Raw genomic sequence first — 13,430 nt, 5'->3', positions numbered from 1 at the left:
CTGGTGTTTTTCAATACCAGAAATTAAACTAGTAAGATTTGCAGGCAGAAAGCTAAATCTTAGGATATATTTACAGAAGTCAGGTGCTTTCCCCAACAATTTCCATTCTTTTCCAGTAAAGGGAATATGTTTAGCATGTTTCTTGTATTCACCATTTACTCTTGAGAAACACACCATCATTCCCTTAGGCATTGTTCTCAGGGTTCCCAAAGCCAGTTCTTCCCAAATTTGTCTTACTACAGTGACATCTGGTGTTGCGATTAGATTTAACAACTCATTCTGGGAAACTTAAAATTTGCGGCTTCCAGTAGGTGTTGGCAAAGCTCTAAAGCAGCTTCTCCAACTTTCATGTGCATGTGAACCACCTGGGAATCTTGTTAAAATGCAAATTCTTATTCAGTAGGTCCACGTGTCTAATTAGCTGCCGAGTGATGCCTATGTTGGCAGTCCATGAAGCACACTTGGCGCTGCAAGGCTGTATAGCTGTGCTTCTCAACCTTGCCCGCCGTGCATCGCAGCCACCCAAGGAGCTTTATGAACAAAGGATTTGATTGCTGCGTCCTGGCCTCAGGAATTTTTAAAGCTCCCCTGGATGATTCTAATGGGCAGCCAAGGTTGAGAACCACAGCTCTACTTACACACCAACTCCAAAATTTATACATCATGGAACTATAACCCATTGAGCAAGTGAGACTTTAGGTACTGCCTGGTCCTCCCCAAAATATCATTTTGTAGCTGAAGAAACTTAATCCCCAAGATGATAACACACTTAACCGAGGTCACACTGTGATTTTAGTTTAGCGCAATTTCCACCACAACACAAGATAAGTGGGATATTCTATTCTCATCCATAAGCTTTAATCATACTCTCCCATGGGATTCTTATGGCTAGTACCTCAGATGAGGTCAGTCCACATTAACTTACTTTTCTTGTGGCATGGGGATGTAGAGAGCCTGCTTGAGCACTTCTCCTTCAAAAACAGGACAGAGAAGGTAAAGAGACGAAGAGAATAACACCAGTAGGTCCTCCCTTGTTATCCTCATCTTGTGAAAGAGGCACATGGATGTGCCCTTTGCCTTTGCATTCTCACCCAGAACACAGCCCCACTGACTAGTAGTCCATAGACCTCAAAACCATGCAACAGCCTCTTAGACTGAGTTTCACCAATACCTGGGGGGAATGACACATGTGGGGTTGCTGAAGGCTGCATGATTGGGCCACTCAGTTAGAAGTTCACTGTGAAACTTCAGGACAAAATGGAGATCTGAAGACCAGCCCAACATGTCCAGCAGTGTTGATTATGCTGGCCCCAGCCAATGGGCTCCATCCCTTCTACCCAATCTAAGTTCTCAGGCAAAAGTCTCCTCTGAGTATCCCTGCCCAGGTATTCAGAGCAGGGAGCAAGTTCTGTCCTCCAACTCCTGGACCTCTGCCCTTAAAACTGAGCTCTGAAAATGGAACCTTGCTGCGATCTCTCTCATCATAAGCAAGCTAAGATCCCTTCTTAGGTCCCTCAGCCCCCTCCAACTGCTGCTTCATTTCTCAGCTCCCCTTTATAGCAAATCTTTGAAGCGAGGTTGTCCATACTTACTATCTCCACTTGCTTACTTTTCATTGTGGTTTTAGCCCACACTGATTGAGTGCTCACCTACCACTTCCCTGAACTTGATCTCATCCAGAAACCAGTGATCTCCATCTTAATTGACCTGTTGAAGTTGGTCATCCCTTTTCCCTTGAAAAGTATTCAGATCTCATTGGAAGTCTCCTTTCTGTCTCTACTGATGGCTCCTCCTCCTCCTTCTTCCTGCACCTCAGGACTCAGTCTTCAACCCTCTTATCTATCTAGTTCCCTCCCCTTGGATGATCTCACTCAGATCCAGGGCTTTAAATACATCTAGATACTCAAGAATCTCAAACCTACATCTTTATCCTTGATCTGTTTCCTGAACTCCGCCTCATGTCTCCAGCTGTCTGTGAATGGTGAACCCCTCACCCTAGTCAACCTCCCCTAGAGCCTTCCTCATTTCAATAAATGGTCCCAATATTTACCCAGTTGTCCAGATTCAAAATATAGAGACTTTTTTCACTCTTTTCTTCGCACCCCACATCCAATTCATTAGAAATTTCCATTCACTCTACCTTCAAAATTTATTTCAAACTCACCACCTTTCACCACTTCCACTGCTACCATTTACACCAAAGAAACCATCATTGGCCACCTACCTTACTGCAACAGTCTTGCACCTGTAGTCCCTGACTCCTTTTTCACTCCTCAGTGGTCAGGTCTCCAGATAGCAGACAGAATGCTCTTCCTGAAACTTAAACCTGCTCTTGTCTCACCCCTGCTTCAATGGCCTCTCATAACACTTTGAATAAAACTCAACCTCCTTACTATGTCCCATAAGGTCTAAAACATCTGGCTCTTGCCTATTTCTCCATCTTTATCTCCTTTCATTCTCTGCCTCATTCCCTTCAGTTTGGTCAAACTGACTTTCTTGCTTTTCCTACAATGGGCCAAGCTCACTCTTGTGTTGTTAGCTATTCTGTCTGAAACATCCTTCTCCTTAGACATTCACAGCATTCAGGTCTCCCATCGTTCCAGTCTTCACTCAAATGTCACTTTCCCTGACTCCTCTATCTTAAATCACTACCCTCTCTGTCTCCTTACTTTCCATCCCATTCACACATTTTCATACTCCTTCTTACTTTTCCTGACATTATATTATACAGATGATTCCCTCTTATGATGGTTCAACTTATGATTTTTTGACTTTACAGTGGTGTGAAAGTGATACACAGTCAGTAGAAACCGTACTTTGAATTTTGAATTTTGATCTTTTCCCAGGCTAATATGGGTGTGATACTCTTGCGATGCTGGGCAGAGACGGTGAGCTGCAGCTCCCAGTTAGCCCCGCAACCACAAGGATGAACAACCGATATACTTACAACCATTCTGTAGCCATATCACTATTCTGTTTTTCACTTTCAGCACAGTATTCAATAAACTACATGAGAGAGTCAACAGCTTATTATAAAATAGGCTTTGTGTTTGATGATTTTGCCCAACTATAGGCTAATGTAAGTGTTCTGAGCATGTTTAAGGCAGGCTAGGCTAAGCTATGATGCTTGGGAGGTGAGGTGCATTAAATGCATCTTTGACTAACGACGGGTTTATTGGGAGGTAACTCTGTCATAAGTCAAGGAAGATCCGTATATGTATTTTTGTTGTTGTTCTTTTTCCCCTGCTAGAATAGAAGCTCCAAGAGGACAGGGAGATTTTGAATTGTTAAATTCTATATGCCCAGCACCTAGAACTGGGCCTGGCACCTAGTGTGTGCCCAATAAATATCTGTGAGGTGGATGAATGAATACAGTGCAGGTGACTGACTGAGAGACTATCAAGAGGTGAAAGTGGGGCTTGGAAGGTGGGTCCCAGAGAGAAATGAACACCCAGGCAACAAGGCTCCCTTTCAGGAACTGACCTCCCCCTGATTTTCAAATGTATTAAGTCCTCTTACCGAAATTTCACTTGGAGATTTCTAGTGAAATGTGGTTTAAACCAGTCTCTGAATGGTGGCCAAAAGCCAAGATTTCACATACCCTTTCCAAGGATAACAGGAAGCAGAAGAAGCAGTCAGCCGACCAGGACCAGAACAACTCAGTAGCAAAGGGAATTCGGGGAAAGGGACCAGATATGTTCCAATTTGAGTTCATTCTAGGATTTAACAAAAAGTGAAGAAAATTGCAGAGCAAAACTGGCAACCCATCACAGAGAGAAAACACAAGCCCACTCAATAGAGAGGGATTGTCCTGGGGGTAATAAACAAAACCAAAGCCAAGTCTGTGCTTAAATTTTAAATTTTGCCTTAATATTTTAAGTAGTAAGGCTGACTTTTGGCATCTATGTCACATGCTGTTATATGTTATCCACATGGAGGTAAATCAGATTGTTACTAAGCAAAATATGGGGGGCACAGAATGGTGTCTCTGCTGCTGGACAGTCACCAGTGACCTGCTGGATGCTGTCAGCTAGGTCAAAAGAGGCAGGATGAGCATCATAGTGTCTTTGCACAGACACGGTGTGTGCTCACCCGAGAGGAGACTGGACTGTAAGAGGTACTGAGATGGCTCCCGAGGTCAGTCAGCCATTTCACCTCCAGCCCCAGTGACCTCTCCTCCCCACCATGCCCCTACGTCTCCCTGCTGGGACCTCGGACCTCCTGTGTAATATCTGGCCCATATCTTCCTTCCTATTGTGAGTTCTTCAATGCCCTGATTCCCTACACAAAAGATAAAAAAAGTCTCTTTCCTAATTCTTCTAATATAATAACTCTTCCACAAAGTAATGCATACCTCCTGGTCTAGATCTGGGCTGCTCAATACAGCACCCACATGTGGCTATTGAAATCAAATGAATCTTAAATAGAACGCAAAATTTAGTTCCTCTCTCACACTACCCACATCTTAAGGGCTCACTATCTACCTATGGTCAGTGGCTACTGTATTGCACAGAGCAGACACAGAATACTTCCACCATCTCAGAAAGTTCTGTTAGGCAGCATTGGTCTAGATTAAATGGCGGTAAGTGTATGGAGTAAGAAGGTCAAAAAATTAACAAATTGAAATGTTATTTTGCTACAGTGATGGATAAAAAGAACTGAAGATGCTATCCTGAAGAATGCCAGAATTTCAGAACTAGAACCAGAACCCCAAGCTTAGCGAATGACAAAGAATAGCTAGTGGGATAGAAAGAAAAGTAGAAGAATGTGATGTCACAGAAGCGAAGGAAAGAAGACACTTCAAGAAAAACAGTGCTCAGTAGTTCCAATGCTATTAAGAAGTCAAGTGAGATAATGATTGAGAAGTATGCACTGAATACAGTGACTAGGAAAGGATGTCAGTGATACTGGAAACAGAACTTTCTGGGCTGGCCCAGTGGTGCAGCAGTTAAGTTTGCACATTCCACTTCAGCGGCCCAGGGTTCGCCAGTTGGGATTTCAGGTGCAGACCTACACACCGCTTATCAAGCCATGCTGTGGCAGGCATCCTACATATAAAGTAGAGGAAGTTGGGCATGGATGTTAGCTCAGCGCCAGTCTTCCTCAGCAAAAAAGAGGAGGATTGGCAGTAGTTAGCTCAGGGCTAATCTTCTTCAAAAAAAAAAATAGTAAAATAATGTATAACCTATAAGTCAATAGAAGAAAACAATGGAAGAATACAAATATTTGGATATTCCAAAGGAAGATAAGAAATGAGGAGAAATGGAACATAAAACCTATGGGCTAAATAGAAAACAAAGAGTAAGATGGTGGATATAAATCAAATGCTATTAGTTCACCACCAAGGTCTAACTATTGTATCTGCTGTATACTCCTATAGCCTCTTCTCTATGCCCCTACTATTGCCCGAATTCAAATCTGCAGAACCTACCACCTAGACTACTCAATAACCCCTAACAATTTTCCTTGCTTCCCCATGCCCTCCTTCAACCCATCCTCCTTAGAAACGCCGCCATAATTTTTCTGATGTGAATTTGACCTTACCCCTCCCTCTTCTATTTAAAATGTTTCAGTGGTTCCCATTAATTTAAGGAAGACATCATAAATTGAAGATTTGCTGAATATTTTGTCTTCCTGAAAAAAAAAACTTGAGGGTCCAAAAATACTTCTGTTGAATTATTTCATGACGATAATTTCCTAAAGAATTGTTTTAAGAGCAAGAGATTTCCACTTTGCCTTCCCCATTCGTCTCTGTTTTCTGCCTGGCTCTTGGGCCACAAGTCAGTTGCTTTTAGCATCACTCTTATATGGTGTTTTTTTAAGGGGCTATGAGGGGAGAAATATTGCTCTGGATTCTGCCCCTAATAACAGTAGTAAAAAGAGAGAGAGAGAGACAGAGAGAGGAGTGTATTTTGAAAACAAATGGGAGACTATTCAAGCAAGACCCTTCCTACAAGTATGTGTAAACTGTCAGCCTGCTCACTTCATCATAAACACTTTCTGCCCGCCCTCTTAGGCATGGCTCCTTAACACAGCGCACAAGGCTCTTAATGCTGGACTTTTACTTCTGTCTCCATCTTCGTCCTCTGTCATTCCTGGCCTGGGTCCTTATGCTTCCCAAAATGATGAACTTTTCACAGGAGGTCACCTGCCCATCACATATTGTTCTGTTCCTTCGTGTCTTTCCTATGCTGTTCTTAACTAAATGATAATCAATTCAGATGTCATCTGCTCTGAGAATCTTCCTTGGGTGTTCTCCCTAAAGTAGGGTTCCCCTTCCCCATGTTCCCCAACATCTACTTTAAATCCTCGCCTTTAGACTTAGCACACTATACTGTAATTGCTTCTGCGTATTTTCTTTCCGAATGGCTTATGAGTCCCTTGACGTCTTACTTGTCTTTTAGCTCCAAGGCCCAGCACAGGGAAGGACACATAATCTTACAATTAGTGTTGTTGAATGACATGAAAAGAAATAATTTTCACTCAATAAAATTTATTTTATTCCTGTCTCATCCCACCACAAAACCTAAAGATTCTGAAAGTAGATACTTTGTTAATAACACTTTATTAATTAGTATACTTTCAATTGGAAACATTTTCTAAAGTTTTCTTAATATCAATTACGTATCTCATAACTTACACTTGCTATGCATTCGCCATCCTTACACAGGGCGTGAAGAATCCAGCCTGATCCAATGGCTCCACCTGGTGGCGCCATCGAGGAACTGTTTGACTGTCTTGAGACCAGCCACAGACGTAGGGAATTTTATTTTAACTCTTGTCTTCCTTTTCTGGGAGATCATGATTAGCTGCCTTGAAGAAGAATCTGTGGCTTCTTGGACCTGAACTTATCCTTACAGGCAAAGAGTGAGGACATTTTTGTTCCCAAGGAAGAAAAGAGAAGCCCCATATTGTGAATTGGGGGTGGATATACTGGCAAGATATGAATGGATCTACTTGCGAAAAGGGTAAACAGTTTTCAGACTCAAACTGATGCATCTTCTTAGATACCCTCAATTACCCCTCCTTTCTCCCTCTTGGTTGGCATGCTGCTTTGGGTCTTGCTGGCCCACCGAGGATGGGATCTAATATTCTGAAAAGTCTGGAAGACTGGATGAAACAACCCAAAGTACATGAGTTAGTTCTCGGAAAGGTAAAATTTGACCAATGAAAAATGGAGACATCAGAGAATCAGGCAAATAAGATCCCTCTTCTTTCTTTCTTCAGCAGACTATCCAAGGTGTGGTTTCTCCTTGAAGTCCAGCTGAAGAAGTCACCACCCTGCTCAGTCATCTGCTGCCTGTCTTCCCAGTTCCCTGGCAATCACCAGAGCTTGCACAACCCGAGTGAACTGTTGGCATCTTAATCCCTGCTTCAGCCTCTATTTTCTGGAGAACCCAGGTTAAGACAGTGTGTCTCTTAACTCTCTCTCTTTAAATCTATAACAGCTTTTCTTTTATCTTGATATTTACTGAAGAAACTCCATCTAACTTTCTGTGAAATATACCACATTCTAGATTTGACTAACTACATTCCTAGGATGCCATTTTCTAAGCTTGTAGTGAGATCTGAAGCTGGACCAGATTCTGGTTTGAGTTTTTTGGCAAGAATACTTTATAGATGATGCTGCGTACACCTATTGTATCACTTTGAGAGGCACATATTGTCTGGCTATCCTCTTTGGGTAAAGTTAAAATTGATTAGTGGTTTCAGGCCAACCCATTTATTACAAAGTTCCCCATCAGACTTTTACCTAATGGCTTTAGGAGCCATTGATCGACATTGCCTAGGCCCATTATTCTACTAGGAAAGGCAATATGGCAATATTCTAATTTCAACATTCCCTTTTATTAGACTTCTGATAAAAGGAGGAACATTTCCTTATCAACCTTTTTCCCCCCCAAAGATTGGCACCTGGGCTAACAACTATTGCCTATCTTTTTTTTTTCTGCTTTATCTCCCCAAACCCCCCCATACACAGTTGTATATCTTAGTTGCACCTTGTCAACTATTTTTTTATCCCAAAAGATAGCTTGTGAAGGAAAATCAAGATGTTTACTATTTTCTTTTATTTACCAGTTTCCTAATAATTATTTGGTGTCTTAAAAACTTCCAGCTGTGTGCATTGAGTTCTTTTGTAGTATCATGTTGGATTTTATTTGATTATATTTTATATTTTTCAATCCATTGCCAGGTATTTAAAGAGGAATCAGCAGAGACGATTGAACTGAAGAGCTATCAGAAAGGTCAGAGAAAACTGGGATACCTATTTGTAGCAAGTGAAAATATTTCAAGGAGGAAAAATTAACGCACTGGGTCAAATGCTACAGAGAGGCCGAGGAAGATGAGGACTTGAAGTTGGTGATCATGAATTTAAAGTGAGGTCAGTGAGTACGGTGGGGTATTTTTCTTCAGGCATTTTCAGCTGTGCAGGTCCAGGTTAGACAGAGATGGACTTAACCAGGGTTGTGTTTTCACCAAGTTCAAGATGGGAAAGAGACAAATGTTGAGGGTTTATGCAAGAGTGTGGCTGTCATAATTAAATGTGGAATTTAAATTGGGTAAAGAGAAGACAAAACATGAGAGGGATGAGAGAAAGTGAAAAAGTGTAGTATTAAAGACCCTTGTGGGGTGAAAACTGTAGGATTTTGGGTACTTGATAAAATGAGCTGGAAAAACAGGAGATGGCCAGAGGGCAGGATGTTGGAGAGTATGGAGGGGTTGAAGTTATTGAGAGCCTTAGAAATGGCCAGGGGTGTGACTGATGCATGATCATGAGAGAAGAGGAGGTCAAGGAATGGAGCAGGGTGGACTAGGTTCCTATCCCCGCTGGGACAAACTACCACAAACTCAGTGGCTTAGAACACAAACTTAAGAGTTCTGGAGGTCAGAAGTCTTAAATCAAGGTATCATCAGGGCTGCGTTCCTCCTGGAGACTCTAGAGGCTGCCTGCACTCCTTAGCGCCTGGCCCCATCCTCCATGTTCAAGACCAACAACTGAGCACCTTCGAATCCCTCTGGTTCTGACCCTCCTGCCTTCCTCTTTTAAGGACCCTTGGGATACACTGGGCCTACCAGATAATGCAAGATTATCTTCCATTCTCAAGATCCTTAATCACATCTATGAAGTCCCTTTTGATCACGTAAGGTAACATATTCACAGGGTCTGGGGATCAGGACATCTTTGGAGGCCATTATTCTATCTACCATACAGGATGTCACAGCTTGTGACACATTAATACAAATGAGACTTCTAAACCCCTGATACTTGTGGAGATAATTCTTTCACCTGCCCTCCTCCCAGAAGATGGTGTCTGGGTCTAGAATTCTAGATCCTTCTACTGAGACTAGATGTAACTTTTCTGAGGGAAATTGGAGTTCTTTTTTTAAAAGTGTCCAAATGAAATAAAAAGTTTTACCAAGATGGTCTCTTAAATTTCATTTTTGTCAATATAATTCCATTTTCAACATTTGATATGGAATTATTAGACCAGTGAATGTAATGTTTTTTAAACCACTTTATTGAGATATGATTGACATTTAAGAAACTATATTTAATATACACAACTTGATGAGCTTGAAAATAAGGATGCATTGGTGAAATCATCACCACAATCTATGCCATAAATAAATGCATCACCTCCAAAACTTTCCTCCCACCCCCTTTTTCGTGACAGTGAATGTAAGTACTTTGTGACAGTAATGTAAGAGCTACACTCTTAGCAACAGTTTGAGTATGAAATACAGGTTTGTTAACGATAGGCACTATGCTGTAGAGTTGACCCCTAGGACTTATTCGTCTTGCATAATTGAAACTTTGTACCCTTTAACCATCATCTCCCCATTTACCTCTGTCCTCAGCCCCTGGCAACCACCATTCTACTCTCCGCTTCTATAAATTTGACTATTTTAGATTCCACATATAAGTGGGATCATGCAGTTTTTTTGTTTCTTATTTCACTTAGTATAATGTCCTCCAGGTCCATCCACATTGTTGCAAATGGCAGGACTTCTTTTTTAAGGCTTAAAAATATTCTATCGTATGTATATACCACATTCTCTTTACCCATCCATCCGTCAATAGACACTTACATTGCTTTCATGTCTTGGCTATTGTGAATAATGCTGCAATGAACATGGGAGTGCAGATATCTCTGACCTTCTGGTATTAATTCCTTTGTATATACACTCTGAAGTAGGATTACTGGGTCATTTAGAAACTATTTGGTTTGTAAATATTTTGAAAAAATGAGAAATTGAAAAATAAAAATAAGCTGTAGAATCTGACATAAGATATAAACTGCAATATGGATTGTCACCAAATTTTCTACGTATCAAGATCTTTCCACAGAAGCCCCAAAGATCTGAGTGCTAAACTAGAGACAGCACATAACTCTTTATTCCAAAATGATACACTAGATCACCTTGTATAGAAGTAGTGACCATATAATTTGTCATCCAAAGCAGGACATATTTGACTGACAGAGGGTTATAACAATACTCATGCTTCTACCACAGGCACAAAACTGGACATATGAGCAATACTGCCCTACAAGTCACAGGATACTTCTCACTGATTAATCATGGAGCCAGCTTCAAAGAGATGGGGTCAACATTTTTATGAATTATAACAGATTTGCTCATAATGTATTCATTTTAAAAAATTAAATTATAGTTGCCATATTGTAAACAAATCTTAACTATAGTTTGATCACTATAAGATCTCTCTTTATTGAAATTTACAATATGTACCAAATCACTTGGGCACTGACTCTACACCACATTGCATCATTGTTTCCTACTTGTCTTACGTGTTTTCACTTGAGCTTTACATGAACTCCCTAGGCACATTTGTTTTCCATTTCTGGATTACATTACATGTAAGCAACTTGTTTCACTTCAAATAGATGAATAATCCTACACTGTCCTGTGATTTTGACTTTTAATCAGAAAATAGAGATCCAGGTGGAAGAACCAAGAATCCAAGAACCAGCCTACTTTACAAGTTAACAAGCTCCTAGATGTGCATCTGCGCCTGCTCTCACTTAGGATGTGCGGTCTGCTGTTCTAAGATTGCTTACTCCTTCCACTATTCTGTTATGACCTATCCTATGTATTTGCTTATTTTGATAACTCACAGATCTTTGTGTTGAAATAAAGCAAAACAGAACAATGGAAAAGCCCCACGGAATCAGCTATAAACCAAAGGGATTCTGTGTGGCTCTGTGGAAGCAGGTCACCACTGAACACAAAGCTCAGGTGAAAGGTTAGCAGTCTTCACGCTGCTGGGCCAAAGACACCAATGTCTACAAAAATCCCACCTGAAACTCCAGGCCAAAAGATGACACAGGGGCAGTAAAGAAAGAAGTGGGTCCCACAATGGCAACCAGAAAATGAGGTATTAAAAAAAAATTAGTTCAAGTTAAAAAAAAATAATGTTATATTAACTGTAAGGAGAACGTGAAATTGACTTGTAGAATTCTGGGAAGAGCATTGTCAGGACATCAGAGTTTTCAAAAGAAGATGATGAAGAAGTACCAATGTCCATTTTCCACTAGGGAAAGAATGAAGAGGAAGGTGTCAGGCACAGAACGCGCTATACTCCACTCTCACTCTCTCTCCTCCTAGCTCCTGCATCTTTCTCCATATGTTTGGTTAAGGGGCTCGTAGCTTTAAGTGGGTGGTGCCTGTTCCCTGAGTGTGATGAAAAAGTAGAGAGGAGATACAGCACCCTAGTTGACAACACCAAACAATTATACAACCTCACCTGGGGTCCCACTGGGCTCTTCCCAGGAATTTTCTTCTTCTCCCAAAGCAAATGGAACCCATATTGTGCCAATGAGAGTCAATGTCTTATATAAACAACGAATTTAAATATTTGTTATTATAACAAGGTCATTAGAAACGTGGTAATGTGCCACCTAAAAGGCATGAAAGAACCCATTTATACAAAACAGACTTTTGTTGAAGTGAGGAAAAGAACCCTGGCTTTTCTTGTTGGTCAGATCCAATGACATTTGTCAGAAAAAGGATACAGCTAAAGCATTTAGTCAACTTGTCAAAGAAGGGCTGAAATAGGAATTAGAATCTTTAAGCTAAAGTCAAGACCTTGGGATTGCCAAATTAGGTTGGGCTTAGAGCCAAGTCAGAAAAGGTAGGGGAGGCCTCCAAGTTCACACTTAAAAACCACCAAAGGTCAGGACTGGAGAGTCAAAGTAAGAGAGAACACAGGGACCTTAAGTGTCAGCTCTCTCAGTGATCAGTGGACATCAGCTTAAGTGTTATTTCCCTTGTCTTCATGGCAACTGCTCCATTCTTCAGCAAACATTGTACAATGTTTAAGTGCCAGGCATTTTGCTAGATGCTGGCAGTCTGAAGATGAGGACATTCACTGTCCATTGGGTGCTCACATTCTCGCCAGTGAGGCAGATGTGTGGAGACATGATTACATCATCAGTGGTACCTGAGGTGTTACGTGTGCCCACTCGTGCAGAATGAGTAGCAAATACGACCACTAGAATCCATTCCCCCTTTTCCTCATTCCAATTCCTTTGGGAAGACAATTAATGAGGGAATATTACATAGGCTGAAACAGACAAGCATAAATGTGAGTTTTTATAAAATGGAGACATTTCATATCAATAAGCAACAAATGATTGGATAATTTTATTTCCATATGAAAAATATTTTTAATCCATACTTCATACCCAATACAATATAAACCAAGGATGAATTAAAAACCTAAATATGAAAATTAAAATTTCATAACTAGAAGAAAACACAGAAGAGTATCTTCATGATATTGAAATCAGAGAAATTCTTAGATGAAATACAGAAAGTAGATACCACAAAGTATAAGTCAATGGGAAATACTGATAAATTTGACTACACTGAGCTGTCGACTACATCTGTTGATAAGATATGAGAAACAAAGCCAGCATCATTCTGGAAGAAAATATATTAAATATATGTAACAAAGGCTAATATACAGGATATTAATAAAAGATAAATATACATTAAAAATACTCCTACATTTAAGGAAAAAAATGCTACTCTATAGAATACTGGGCAAAGATTACTGACAAGAAGCTTTTTCTTATCTGCATGATCCTATTTCCCACCTGCAGACACAACGCCCCCTGCAAAGTCTGGGCTGCCAGCAAGCCCTTTAAGTCTTTGCCCCACAGTCATTTACCAGCAAAATGCTCTCTGCAAAGGCTCCAAGAGATAAACAGAAGCCAACCTTGCTTCATTTGAAAAGAAACCAAAATGTTGGGAAGTTAACACTGTTACTGCGAATCTGCGATGCTCAAAACCCTAGATTAGAAAAAAATAATGATAATGACAGTAATAATATGAACCTGACATACACCCAGGAAGGCAGCCTGGGCATGACTTATTTGTCTGTTCTTTTTTTTTTTTTAAAGATT

The sequence above is a fragment of the Equus asinus genome, chromosome 10, assembly GCF_041296235.1.
Source record: "Equus asinus isolate D_3611 breed Donkey chromosome 10, EquAss-T2T_v2, whole genome shotgun sequence".
Lineage (NCBI taxonomy): Eukaryota > Metazoa > Chordata > Mammalia > Perissodactyla > Equidae > Equus > Equus asinus.
The sequence above is the reverse complement of the archived record's forward strand: the minus strand, read 5'-3'. Positions refer to the sequence as shown.